The 15,268-nt window shown below is 33.7% G+C and overlaps 1 protein-coding gene across 2 annotated transcripts in view; it reads right to left on the bottom strand.

Annotated features, from left to right (window-relative positions):
• Positions 1-15,268, bottom strand: part of PCDH17 (protocadherin 17) — a 113,220-nt gene that overhangs the window by 57,379 nt on the left and 40,573 nt on the right. The window lies entirely within an intron of this gene.

Raw genomic sequence — 15,268 nt, 5'->3', positions numbered from 1 at the left:
AAAACATGTAACCTCTATTCATAAAAACATATTACTCAAAACGTAAAAGGGCCTCCCTGATGGCTCAGAACGTAAAGAATCTGTCTGCAATATAGGAGACACAGGAGATATGGGTTTGATCCCCGGGTTGGGAATATCCACTGGAGGAGGAAAATGGCAACTCATCTAGTATTCTTGCCTGAAAAACTCCCATGGACGGAGGAGCCTGGCAAGCTATAGTCCATGGGGTCGCAAAGAGTCAGACTCAACTGAGCAACTAACGTACATTCATAACCTAAAAATCAGTAAATTGCCCTGTGGCTTTTTAATAAGCTTCTCTTTTTATCCTTTTCCACATTCAAAATTTTGTAAATGATGGTTAATAAAATATTGTCATGTGGACATAGAAATAATTAGGTTGTTAATGGCTTTTGAATACTCTTGTGCTAATAAATCTATTTGAAGACACATTATATATTGTTCGTACATTTTGTAATTTCAAGGACAAGTCTCTAGTAACCTGATATAATTTCCAAGCACAATTACAATACATTGGAGAAGTTAATGATATTCTCATGGATATAGGCTAAGTGTAATTTTAAAAAAAATAAGCTTTGGTCATTTAAATATTGAAGATAAATATATGTGAACACAAACTCACGTATGTTTTCATACAAACATGTGTGGGTATAAAACAGAAAATAAATTTGTGTAGGTATAAAACAGAAAATAAATATTAATCAAAAGATAGAAAGTCACAGTTATATCCCATAAAAAAATCTAGTAGTAAGTGTATTTCCTAACCTCTGGAGTTTTATGTAGCCTAGTTTTTAAAAATCTCAATATTTTATAGAAGCAAAGAGAGAGCAAAAACATACTATTGGTGTTCTCAGTAAAATGCAAGGGAGAAATCTAGAAAACTTTGGCTTTCAGAGTGTTGTTTCTTTAACCTTTATTATTTTAAATATATGTTCTTGTATGAATTCAAGGGGGTCTCTCATCATGCCCTGAAGAACTACACTTTCTCTTCTTTTTAATAACTATTCAATGTATGAGTACTTTCATGCCTTTTCTTAGTATCATCTATTATCACTTTTGGCAAAGCCTTCATTTCCACTTTTATTTTTACCACATCTCTATTACTTTAGGTGGATTTATATAAACTGACACTATTAAAAATCAGTACATGTATTTTCACCAACAATGTATTTTCACCCCAGGATATAATCCATGGGGTCGCAAAGAGTGGGATACGACTAACATGTATGCATGCATGCACACATCAGCATTTCACAAATAAATGAACACTACCTGCTGGGATTAAAATCTAATTATTTTACTGCAAATGTAGCTCTGGGCCCAGTGACATGAAGGAGCACTTCTAAGCCCTATGGAATCTTTACCTGCCCAACCTTGGTCTGGTTGCTGCACTCACTCACAAGATAAGCTTTCATTTTGCTAATTTGTCTCCAGTATTTCATAGAATTTGTTCCATTTTTGCTCCATTTTAATTGAACAAAAACTTTGATCAAATATCTAGAGAACTGTGACATTTCTTAAGAATGTATATGGACTCTAGTGTTTAACAAATTATGGATTGTGAATAAAGCAGAATTAAATTCGTGTCTATAATAGATAACTTGAAGGAGTCTGTCATAGGCTTAAAAGCAAACTAATGCTAGAGCTTGATGCAGATAGCACTTTAAACACAAAACGTATTTTATTACTCAAAAATAGTAAGAGTATCTTTTTTATCAAATGATGGAAATGAATGGGGAGGTAGAAAACATATCTGGAACTATCTTGTTATATTCTTTGTTTAACAGCAATTACACATTGATAAAAAAAGATAGCCCTCACAGATGAAGGTGATTTTTCAAAGTATATGCAAAGTATTTTTCAAATAGTATCAAAATGTTAGCATGGCAAGTGTTGTGTCTTTTGTCTAATGACTAGGTTAACTGCAGGATCTGTAGAGCTGAAATAAATGTTATTTGGGGTAAAGACAAACAGTGTATATAAGGATGAAAAAACAATCATCTCACTATCAGATACCACTGCAGAGGAAGTCATAATGATGATAATAATAAAATGATGGCAAAGAGATGACTATATGTGCTACTGAAGAGCCGCTCATATCTCTGTATACTTAGACATACATCATCAGATTCAACTCTACTTTCAAAAGTAAGATATCCTATTTTCAATTTAGAAATACTAGTATAACTTCCCTGTGAACTCTCCTTTGCACATTGTTATTGAAGACTATAAATAAGCAAAAAGGACCAGAATGAAGAGGGCACACAAATGACATCAGGGCGACAAGGGCTACACTGCTGAGGGCATCAACCACGGGTAAGCTACTTCAGTCCTTTATGCTCAGGTTTTTCATCTATTAGAGATAACAGTCATTTCACCAACTTGCTATAAGGACAAACTTGCATAAAGGTGCTTGGTGCAGTCGTTGACATATAGTAGCTGTTTATTTTCTTTTTAGTGACCTGTAACTATTAGCTGTTCTTTTGTTATCTGATTGGATAAGTCTATACAGTTTGTTATACATTTATAATCTTTTAAGGGTTTCATTAAGATAGCTATTTAAGGTAGAGTGTTCAGCTCTGCTATAAATAAAAATGAAAGAGAAAAATCAACTTTGTTCATAGTTGACAGACACAAATAGATGGTCCTTTGAAGTGAATAATCTGTATTTTGAGTTACATTTATTGCTCAGAATGATTTCAATGAAAACTCTTGAGCTCAGCAATTAAATTACAATACACAAAAATTAGAAAATATTAAACATGCTACCGTCCCTTTGAAATTTGATGGATGATTAGTCTTGGCCTTTGATTTCCTTTGATTTCCAACCCTTCTCTGGTATAATATTAATTGAATCATCTATAACAAAATTCTGATCAAGTAACTCTACTCAAAGTTTTTAATGGCCTATATAATTAGATTCAAAATTCTTAGTACAGCATTTAAGGTGTTCATAATCTGACCCTAGTCCTTTTATTTGGTCCAACTACTCTCCATTATAACTTTATACACCAAACTCCAATAAAAATATCCCTATTTATCTGCCACTCCTGGATCGCGCTATGAAAGAAATTGAAAGGGAAGTTGCTCAGTCATGTCTGACTCTTTGCAACCCATTGGACAGTAGCCCACCAGGCTTCTCCGTCCATGGGATTCTCCACGCAAGAATACTTGAGTGGACTGCCATTTCCTTCTCCAGGGGATCTTCCCAACCCAGGAATCGAACCCAGGTCTCCTGCATTGCAAACAGAAGCTTTACTGTCTGAGCCACCAGGGAAACCTGGATCATGCTATGACTTGTGACATTTCTAGCATGATCTTGGTTCTTGCTATTATCCTATCTTCAGACATTCAATTCACCTATATCCTGCAATCCTACTCTACTTACAAGACACTATTAGAGGCTCATCTAATTCATGAAGTAATTCTCTATTCATTTCTCCAGCAGAATTAATTTTATTTTTACTTATTACATATATTACAGTATTTAACAAATGGAACTATACCTAGATGGACAGAGGAATGACAACTTCAAAAACTAAACACCTTGAAGGCACAGTCATATACATGGGTACTGAAATCAAATGTATGGAATTAATTCATTCATATATTAATGCTAATGAGAGTCATTCCTGAACAGGAGTCACAACTCAAAGAGTGAAAAATAAAGTTATCAGGTATATTTACTTAAGATTCAATATGTTGTCTATTGTTTTCCAACCGTGTGGAGGAACACGTCATGAAGGCATTCTGCACGTATTAAAATTTTCTGAAGTTTTCATGCCATCCTTATTTTAAATATCTTTAAAAATGTCAGCTTTTAGAGGTAAAAGCTCAGACGGCTATAAAAGGATATTATGTAATAAACACAGTAATTAAAATTAGGAAGGAAATGACTCAGGGCAAAAACAAAACAGAGTTTCATCTCTCAGTATGAATTTTCAAAACCTCAAAAAAAAAAAAAAAATCCAGGGCAGAGGAATCAATCTCCATGAAATATGTATTTTGTTTCAAAAGTATATCCTGTATCAGAGGTAGGAGGGCTTTTGTTATCTGTCTACAAATCCTAAAAATACTACTCAAAATCTTCTTATGATATGATTAAACATTTAAGTGTCCTTCCCAAAGTAAGTATTTATCACATGAAAATGATTATAGAATATTTTAATCTCCATTTGATCTTAAGACTCCCCCCATTGCAGATTTCTATTATGACTTAATAGGAAACTTGATTAAATAGTTTCTCTTGTTTATATATATATATATATTTATCATCATGTTACTACTGGGATCATCATCAATACTATTAGTTATCAAGAGTTTAAAGAATGAAAAGCTCCAATATGCAAATTGAGTACAAGCCTACAATTTCTTGCCCATTTTGAAATCAGAAAACGATTTCAGGTCTGGATGTTATTTTGCTACTCATTTGGTGGAAAAAACTAACTTGAATTGACATAGGCTTATCTATATTATTCATTTATTCCATTTAGTGTGAATATTTAAGGCTTTTGACTGCAAAACTGATAATGTGTTTAATTGCAAGTACTGGCACAGATCACAGTGGGGCTAAAACATAAAATATGGTATACGCAATATATCATCTTTCTAAGTGGAATTTGAAACAATATAATTCTAGAAAAATCTAGACTGTAGGCTTACACATCAAAACATCTTTCTGGAAAACTCCAAGCAAGCTATAAAATTGAAAAGTACATGAGGAGATAATTTAAATATGGTAATGTCTTCGGGTTGGTATAATATATGTTCTTATTTTTTCAACAATTATAAATATGAAATAATGGCAGTATCTGTTTTTGACAGATGTTCATCTTGCAATAGATTATCTTGGTAACTGTCTGAACTCCTCTAGCTTTTCACAAATCTGAGTGTCATTTATATTATACAAGCATTTCTGTGAAATAATGAGCTTAAGGAAATCTGCTTTCCACTTTATAGAGAAGATCAGAACCAACAATTACTTTACTTTTGCCTCTACCTTCCTGTTTATCTTTTCAAATCTTGTTATCTTTCCCTTACAGAAAAAGTTTATCTTCACTTTAAAGCTAGCCTCCCCTTTTATGCTCAAATAATATCTATTTAATTCAATTCTTCAATAATTCCTTCTAGGTGGATTATTTACTTCAGTATATTGATACTCAGTTACCTTGAATAATTAAAGCAATTTCCATCTATAATACCACCTTCTTTAGATATTTTCCCCCCTTTCTTTCTCTTATTCCATTATTATCTTGGAATAAGAAAAATGTCTATCCCCATTTCCTGATGATGCTTCAGTGGTATAATCTTTAAAAATCTGTTTCCCTTTTTCATTACCCCATCATAACTTCTTTCATGGAAACCTAGATAGACCTGTAGTAATCAGATTGAATAGGTGTCCGTGAGCCTCATTTTTTGTTTTTTAATTTCTCTAGAGTCAACACGCTTCTTGTCTCTCTTTGACCACTGGGGACACTATCACTGCCTATTTCCCCTTCTTTACTGGCCACTCTTTCCTGCTTCCATTTGCATATTTTCTTCCTTCTATAGGTTTTCCTCTAGATACACTGAACTGTTCATTATCCCCTAAATATTACTTCTGAATCCTATGGTTGTTTTATGGTTTTGTTCTATTTCTTCTATCTCACAGTAAAAACTTTGTTCATTCCTTAAACCCTAGCTCAAATTTCATCTTATGTATGGAGTCTTCCTGGAATAATGATCAGTATTCTATCCCTTCTTTTGAAACTTTCACACTTTTATTTATACCTAATCAATAGCATGTTACTTTCTACATTTTATATTTTCTGACTATAAGTTCTATGAGAATTGGGGTCATGACTCTGAAGAGGGTTCATTTGGGAATCACATTCTCATTCAAATATAAGGTTCATGTGAACAGGAATATTTATTCTGCTTATTATTCCATCCTCAGCATTTGGAGAAGTTCCTGACACATACCAAAAACCTAACAAATATTTGTTGAATAAATATTTAGCAGAGCATCTAAGACAGTGTCATATACTATATATACTAAGTCACTGCAGTCATGTCCAACTCTGTAACCCCATGGACTGTAATCCCTCAGGCTCTTGGGATTCTCCAAGGGATTCTCCAAGCAAGAAGGAGCCTATTATACAGAGTGAAGCAGTCAGAAAGAAAAACACCAATACAGTATACTAATGCATATATATATGGAATTTAGAAAGATGGTAACAATGACCCTATATGAGAGACAGCAAAAGAGACACAGATGTAAAGGATAGTCTTTTGGTCTGCTTTGGTGGGAGAAGGCAAGGGTGGGATGATTTGAGAGAATAGCACTGAAACATGTAAATTACCATATGTGAAACAGATCACCAGTCCAGGCTCGATGCATGAGACAGGGTGCTCGGGGCTGGTACACTGGGATGACCCTGAGGGATGGGATGGGGAGGGAGGGTGGAGGTGGGATTCAGGATGGGGAACACATGTACAGCCATGGCTGATTCATGTCAATGTATGGCAAAAACCACTACAATATTGTAAAGTAATTAGCCTCCAATTAAAATAAATTAATTAATTTTTAATAAATAAATAAAAATTTTAAAAAAAGAATACTGGAGTGGGTGGCCATCCTCTTCTCCAGGGGATCTCCCCATATACTATACACATACACATAATGAATAAGAAATGCATAATAAATATACACAACAAATACACAAAAATACTGAGTTACAGTAAAAATTCAAAATATATGATTTCAGGTAAATGTTCCTTTTTTTTAAGTGGTGAGTTCTGGAATCATACATTTATGCCAGTGATGTGAGATCATGCATTCGGAACTGTCCTCAGATTTTGTTTTGAATAAAATCAGACTTGTCTAGATTGGTTTGATGAATTGATTTAATTTGGCTCTCTATTATGATGGTTGGAAATGAAATCTAAAAACTCTTGGCTTTAGTCAAATAATTCACATAGCTGTCCTCCAGATTTTGCCTTGTCATAGAACATACAGATTATGCCTTGTCTCTTTGCTGATTGAACAACTGTTGAACTTTACTCTTTCCCAACTTCTTACTGTTGTTTTAGCCAGATTCTAGCATGGATCCTATTGTCTTTTCTCTCAATAATCCCTGTCATCGGTTTACTTTAAGTATGATACTATGTCAATGGTTTCTGTGTTTATATCGCCAACCTCTCCTCTCATTCAGCTCAGTTCAGTCGCTCAGTCATGTCCAACTCTTTGAGACCCCATGGACCGCAGCACGCCAGGCTTCCCTGTCCATCACCAGCTCCTAGAGTTTACTCAAACTCATGTCTATAGAGTCGGTGATGCCATCCAGCCATCTCATCCTCCGCCGTCCCCTTCTCCTCCCACCCCTAATCTTTCCCAGCATCAGGGTCTTTTCCTCTCATTACCAAATGGTAATTTAAGTCGTCTCTCTGTTAATCTTCTAAATGGTTTTGACTTTCCAAATGCTTTCCCCATGATACTCTCACCCTGTGTCTACCACTTTACTAAAACTCAGTTACCCAAGTCACAATCCTAAAATTCATTATCACACCAAGTTGTATACTACCTCACTGCTTTCTGAAACTTTTCTCAAAGATCTATCAAACTGAAGTTTTCTCCTTGTTTGTTTTTCTCTCCAGCATACTTGAATGGTAAATTTCTTTATTAAATTGATTCCTATGTACAAATAAACATTGATCTTTTAGAGAAAAAGCTAACATCTCAAATATTTATGTGTTAATTTACTATATGTGGTATATACTACATAAGACTTACTTAAATGCATTAAAATGCACTAAATAATTCAAGTGATATTCCATTTACTTGGGCATCAAATTATTTTTTCCTTTAGAAATCCTTATATCAAAATCAATTTCAAGTGAATACTAAGCAATTCATTATAATCATAAAAGTAATGACGTATACTAAAACTTTTGAATCTTCCACTTTGTTCCATTTCTTTCTTTACCACTCTAGGCCTCATACTGTCTTGCGTTGTGTTACTTGCCCAGCTTTCTAATTGTATTCCTATTTCCCAAGACACTGCCATAACTAGCATACCGCTACCTCCCAGGGCTGCGTTTCAGTGGTCCCATCATTGGGCTTCTACTCACCTCCCCAGGCTCTATTCTGCATTACTATTCTCACACATCTCTACTCACATGCCTCTAAGCAGCCTGCCAAACTCTGCTTCCTTTCCTGTGTTTCTGAGAGTGCCTGTCATGTTCCCACCCACCCCAACTTCACTCTGCCAAAAGAGCTAAACATATGCTAAAGAATCAGCTCTGATGTCTTCTTCTCCAGGAATGTTCTATGATCCTCCAAATCCGGGCAGGGTTTCCATTCTCCTGACTCCATTAATACTCAGGGCAAACATCTCAGTGCACCAATCTCATGATTGTATGTCAAATTCCCTTAATACAGTGTGAACTTCTTGAGGACCCAGCCTGTGTTTTCATATATCTTTGTATCCCTGACACAATCATTTATTAAAATATTGAATGAATGAATGAAAATCTCTTTTGGCACCACCATTCCTTAGCATGCTAAGAAGGTATCAAGGACCCACAGTTAGGAGAGGTATAGGTAATATATCCAGATTGAAAAGAATATTTATTTGAGAATGCCTGGTGACAAAAAATCCAGAAGCATCATTATATAGCTTAAGGAATGATACATTTAATTGACCTTTTGGAACTTTAATTCAATATCTTTATTCAATATATATAAGATATAGGAATATGTGAAGTATTTATTCAATATCTATGAAAGAATCAAGCTCTGGAGCATGGCAGTTGACTTCTTCAGATTAATAAGGAAAAGAAGTATGATGATGAACCTGAAGGGCCTCTTCAGAGATTTTGAGGTGTCTATTAATGTGACACAGGAGTGACACAGAAGACTGGAAAGGGCTCTAGACAGAAAATTATAAACTTGGAACAAGTACTACCTCTTCAGCTAGCTTGATGACCCCATGGAAGTCAATCTGTTTTCTTATCTACACAATAGAGGAGTTATACTTCAAGGATTCCTACCATGAAGTTTTGTAATATGGCTTTCAAAAGAATAGAGAACCTTCAATATTAGAACATGTTATTAAAGTGAAATAACAGGAAATTACTGGGAGGTTTTAGACCAAATGACATGATTTTCTTGCATTTCTTAATTAACAAAGGAGCTGATAACCATTTTATATTTTTAGCATTTATGGGCACACTCCTGGTTTCATAAAAATGCATATGACTCGTATAGAATTTTATTTATAAAAATTAAAAAAATACATTGGGATTATTTATAAATATTATTTAAAAATTTAAAATCCTCTAGTTGATTGGGAATATTTGAGAGTGTGTAATTCTAAGGCTGGGGAGGGTTCCGTTGCCCCTAGTATACGGCAAAACTAGTTTCAAAAGTTTGGGAAATACTCTCCCAACATTTCCTAATTGGGATGTTTCAGCAAAAGTCATTGCTGTGCTTATTAAAAGCAAGAGAATCTCAAAATCACATTGAGTCTATAGTAAATCATGCAACACTTGTTAGAAAGACTTTACGATGAGCAACAAATGTGAGGGTGATAAAATCTCTCTATTTTCATGATACCAGATGCTGAATTCTAGAAGCAGATGTTTGCACATGAGAAAAAGAGATGTCATTGAAACTATTAAAGTTAGGTGAACTATGGGACAGTTGCAAAGCCTGGTAAGCAAAAATAAAGTGAAGCTGCTCACAGTTTGAGAACATTTTATCTAGTAAAATTTAAAGCCAGATGAATTTGGAAGGTCCTAAAAGACAGCACAGGGAGGTGGCGCAAATGATATTACAGTGTTCTTGGGATAGATGCAGCGTAATAAAAACTCACAGGGCTTGAAAATAATATGAATTCTTGGCAAATAATACAATTTCTTAAACACCATGTATGCAAATCATAAAGCAAAAGTTCCTCTAAAATTTCGTAAATTATTTCTCTCTGGCATTAAATATTTAACAGTTCCTTCCCGTCCCCTATATATGGCTGTAATTTTCCATTCCCTCCCTAAGACAAATTTCCTATTGTTTATAGCAACATTTCTTTTAAAAATTATTTTCAGAGACTGCCAGATGGCTGCTGAGAAGATGGACACATTCACCATCTTCAAGTTCTTACTTCTGTAGAAGTAGATTTGCTGTTGCCTGTTCTGGGTAGGCCTGGGAAAATACACTGCTTGATTCAAAGGTAACCATAATGCAGAAGAGAAAACAGAGCAGAAGCTTGAGAATATAGAAGTACTGTGCTGCTGCTGCTGCTGCTGCTAAGTCGCTTCAGTCATGTCTGACTCTGTGTGACCCCATAGATGGCAGCCCACCAGGCTCCCCTGTCCCTGGGATTCTCCAGGCAAGAACACTGGAGTGGGTTGCCATTTCCTTCTCCAATGCATGAAAGTGAAAAGTGAAAGTGAAGTCGTTCAGTCGTGTCCATGGGATTTTCCAGGCAAGAGTACTGGAGTGGGGTGCCACTGCCTTCTCCAAGTACTATGCTAGCACTTTTCTAATCAGGGTCAGTTCTAGGGGAAATTGTAACATAGGTCACTTTGGTGTCTGGCCTCCCAACCCTCTGTCTCAATAAGCTCCCCCCAGATCCTGAATGCATGGCTCCCCATTCACTCGCATGAACAAGGATCTCAACCTCTACTCTCCTGTTTCCCTACTACTGCTTTCTGAAATAGCTCCTTCGTGGTAAAACAGAGGTTGTGGAAACTGTTTCCTTTCCAGACATAATTAGAAATATGGTGCCATTGCAATCATTATGCAGTGAATTAGGGAGGGAGATTAAAAGGAGTGGACCTCAGAGTCTCACCAAACTCTGCAATCATGTAACAAATACTGCAGTCACTGAAACTAGTATAAACCTGCTATGAAATATGGGATCCAGGAGCAACATTTAAACACTAACTTAAAGAAAAAAAGGAACAGCTACCAAAAAAAAAAAAAAAAAAATCCCTTAACTTTAGTTTTGTAGTTTTCTAGAATGTCCTCTGAAAAGAAGAAAGGCAACCCTTAAGAATGCGATTAGTTTTAAAACTGAATTCACTGAAGCAAACCTACTTTATTTGGTATTTCATTTATTCTCAACTTTCTGCTGATTATATTTTATTAGATTATAATCAAGGATTCCACTGTGAAATGTTTTGAATTCAGAACATAATTTAAGAAGTCAGATTTTTCTGGCAGCAGAGAGAACACGGGAGACATAGACTTGAACAGAATAAAAGAAATCATAAGGCAATTAAATAAAATGAGAAACAAAAATGAATGTGAAAGGAACAACTCCTGAGGCTCAGAAATGTTCTGGAGTCCAGTCATCAGGGAGGGGACCAACAATCTGGCCCCCACACAGTATTACATTCCATGTGGGTGGTGTTCCATTGCAGTCTCTAGCACAAGCCAGGCCATCAGTACTCAGGATGAACAATGCTACTCCACTAGCATCAGACTTCAATTCAAGGAGTTGGTTTCAGTGAACTATAAAGATATCAGAAGACCGATTATCCTTGAAAAATTGAGAACAGTCACTGAGCTATCAATAAGAAGCTCAGAGAAATTGCTGGTCAGCATTTATAAAAACTGCACATTTATTATTTGGGAATCAATAGCGACTACTGAATTTTAGGGAAAGCTTATTACATCTTTTAAAAGAAAAAAAAAGCAATTATTGCTAACAATCAAAATACTTTACAGGGTTTCTGGTGGATAGAAATTGAAGGGCACTGTACTTCCTTGAAGTCAAAGTATAAATGGTATTCTGAGGTATAAGTTGTAAATTAACTTCACAAATTTTTGAAAGAGTTTTTCTTCTTTGTAAAATTGTGACTCTTGTTTACAGAAGTAACATTATACATTTTTATTAGTTCTTGATATAAATTAGTTTTTCTCATTCCAAAATATAAAATCAGCAGAATAAGATCAAATGTATTTTAGTCAATTTTCTGTGTCATTTTCTGATAAACAATGACTTATTAAATAATGTGTGTGTGTGTGTGTGTGTGTGTGAACGTGCTAGTATGGGCACCATATGAACTCCAAAACATTCAGATTGTTTTACTATTATCTCCCTCCTCTTTCTATCTAACAACTAACCTACCTATCTACATTCAATATTTGATGGAGAATATATGGGGAAAAATCTAATGACAGAGAGGCAGACAGAAAACTGAACTCAAATAGTAAGACACTAAGTACATTCTTTGAGAGGTGTTTTTTTTTTTTTTTAATCACACTAAGAGAAACAAAAATAACTTCTATTAGAGGGTTTATTAACATAAAATCCTTAAAGCTATCTTCAGCTATAGTGCATACCATCAATTAGCTATTGAATCCTTTCAAATTTTTTTTCTAAAATAATGGGCAACACATACTGGTGCTGTATATCTGGGATGCTTAAACTGATGGTAGCAAAAGTACACAAATAACAGGAATAAAACAAACGGAAAAAGTCTAATGGTAAAAAAGAGAAAATAAAATAGCAACAGTTGAGTTAACGAAATAAAATTTCAAATGTACTAAGCTATTTGCAAAGGGAAATCATTATTAGCATAGAAAATGTCCATTGAAAATATGAAGATTATTTTTTAAATTGATTTTAATTTCTAAGTTAAAACAGTATTTTAATTTAGAAATAGAACATCATTTTTCTTAATAGAGATAATTTAAACAGGGAAAAAAGCCAACTAAATGAATATAAAATATGAAATATAACATGATACAACTTTTTAAAAACTATTAAGGCACTACTATAAATATTTTAGAATGAGCAAAAATGATAAATAGGTTTCTTTTTGTTTCATTTCTGTTTTAAAGGAAATTTATTTGTTTTCTAGGAGATTTTTTAAGATATTAAAAATTAGTGTTTAACATATGAAACTTGGACATGAGATAATTATTTGAATACTGCTGTCATCTTCTTTCGTCTGTAAAGGAAATTATTCTTTATAGGTGTGCATTAAATTAATTTAGCATTGGTGCTTGTGATGCTTTTCAAATAAATTAACAGAGTACCATGACCAAGACAATGGCTGATTGCTTCTTCAAACATTTATTTATTTATCTATTTTTCTGAGTAAACCATTTGTTATATGAATAGTATAAAGCATTGGTTAAGAGGACAAACCCTGGAGGGATGCTATTTTATTTCTAATGCTGACTTCACTACTTACATCATGGAACATTGACAAAGTTTCTTAAAATCTATAAATGTTAGGGGAACTATATTCATCTATTTATAAATGCAATGAATACCAAAAAGAATATGTTTTAGCCACTAATAATTCAATGCATATAAGTAATTTTGATATTGTCCCCCAAGGTTCATATACATGAACTCAAGTTTTAACTTAACCTTCAAAGTTTACTTGATATCTAGTCATAGCAATGAATCAGAATGTATATTTGAGCAAATTCGACTATTTGGAGATAAAGTTCTATAGAAAAGATATAAATTTTGGTCAGATCTAGATCTTCCAACCTGCTCTGCACGTTAACAAGTTCCCCATAGCTCAGTTTTTTTATATGTAAGATACAAATGCTACCAATTTTAGAGTTTTCAGGTTAAATAAGCTAATGTTAAAATGAATTTAGCATAGTTTATGGTAAGTAGTAAAAAAAAATAGAAGTAATAACAATAGTAGTAAAACAATAGTAGTAAAAACGCCTCCTCTGCGTCTAGATAGGTAGGTAGATAGATGTATGCATAAGATACATAGATAGCAAAAACACAAAACTTAAAGGAAGGGAGCCAGGGAGGCAAAAAGATCATCTAGGTGATGGACAGAAAAAGACAGATTGGAGGTAGATAGAGAGATAGGTAGGGAGACAGATAAGAGATACAGGTAAATGAGAGAGGAGATAGGAGAGAGACGCAGAGAGAGTCTCCCATCTCTACCACAGTTACATACAGTTTCTTGAAGGCAGGCTCGAAATAAAATTTATTTCTGATGTCCCAAAAGTATCTAATTTTCCTTACTATTGAAAGCATTTAATAGATATTTATTAAATGAATTAATGAGCCAAATCCATCAATCATTCAATCAATGAAATACTTTTTTAGTTAATCCTTCAAAAATCATGTTTAAAGTACAAGTCAGTCTCCTATGTAATTCAGAGATTATCTTCTAAGTGTGGCTTTCAGATTCATAATTTTCTCATGTTTGTTAATAAGGATACATGAAAACTACTTTTTTTTTTTTTACAGGAGACATCTCTATTGGCATTCTTACTTGTAGACTAGAAGTTATTTTCTGTGTAATATTAATTAAACTATACATCAACTATATGTTATTTTAAGAACAAAAGCCACCCTTCTAAGACATTACTTTTTGATACCAAAATAGGAAAAAATAACAGGTTTTCAGTATAAACTATATTTTCAGACATAAATGTCCTTACCTTACAGGGTTTGTTTTTTTTTTTTTTTTCATTCTTATCAATTATATTGCTCATTCAGAGTATGGAAAGGAATTAAGAAGTTCATAGTAAGCAGCAGGCTGGTTTTAATCAACAAATTTTCTCATGAAGATATGACAGTAAATGTAAATGCTTTACTTACTCTATGCAGCTTTACAAACAGTAGCCAATGAATTACCTGCAAACCACTTTATCACAGACGTAGATTAGTCTGTTAGGCTATGTATTCACATATCAAAATCCAAACATTCATTACCTAAAATGTGCCTAAAATATTTATATGACATTGTATAGTCAAACCCATAAAGACCACATATGTCACATCAAATAATCATTCAAATTTGCAAGAACTGCAAATATTAGGTAAGTATTCAAATAACTTTTGTTAAAAGTAACTTTTAAAACAATATTGCCTTGTTATGCAAAAACTTGCTACAATATATCTGGCACTTATTACTTAGAAAAGAAGGCTTTGGAGAGGGTCATTCTTAAAATAAGGCCAGCGTAATTATATTGAGTGCAGAAACTTAAATATATATATTAATTAACTTCTGTATTGAATGTATATATATGTGTATATGTGCATATTTGAATCAAAATTTCAACATGATTAGAGAAATTAAAAAGCATGCTATCTGCTGATGTATATGTGATAGGAGAGATTACACTAGAGGCAAAAATTTAATTTCTATGAATCATCTATCATTAAAAGACTTAGAAGAATAAATAAGTAAATTCAAATAGTTTAAATATAGCTCCTCAAAACTTAAATATCAAACATACTTGCATATCATCAATATTTTGAAAACTAATATTAAC

Source organism: Capra hircus, chromosome 12, assembly GCF_001704415.2.
Source record: "Capra hircus breed San Clemente chromosome 12, ASM170441v1, whole genome shotgun sequence".
NCBI lineage: Eukaryota > Metazoa > Chordata > Mammalia > Artiodactyla > Bovidae > Capra > Capra hircus.
The sequence above is the reverse complement of the archived record's forward strand: the minus strand, read 5'-3'. Positions and strand labels throughout refer to the sequence as shown.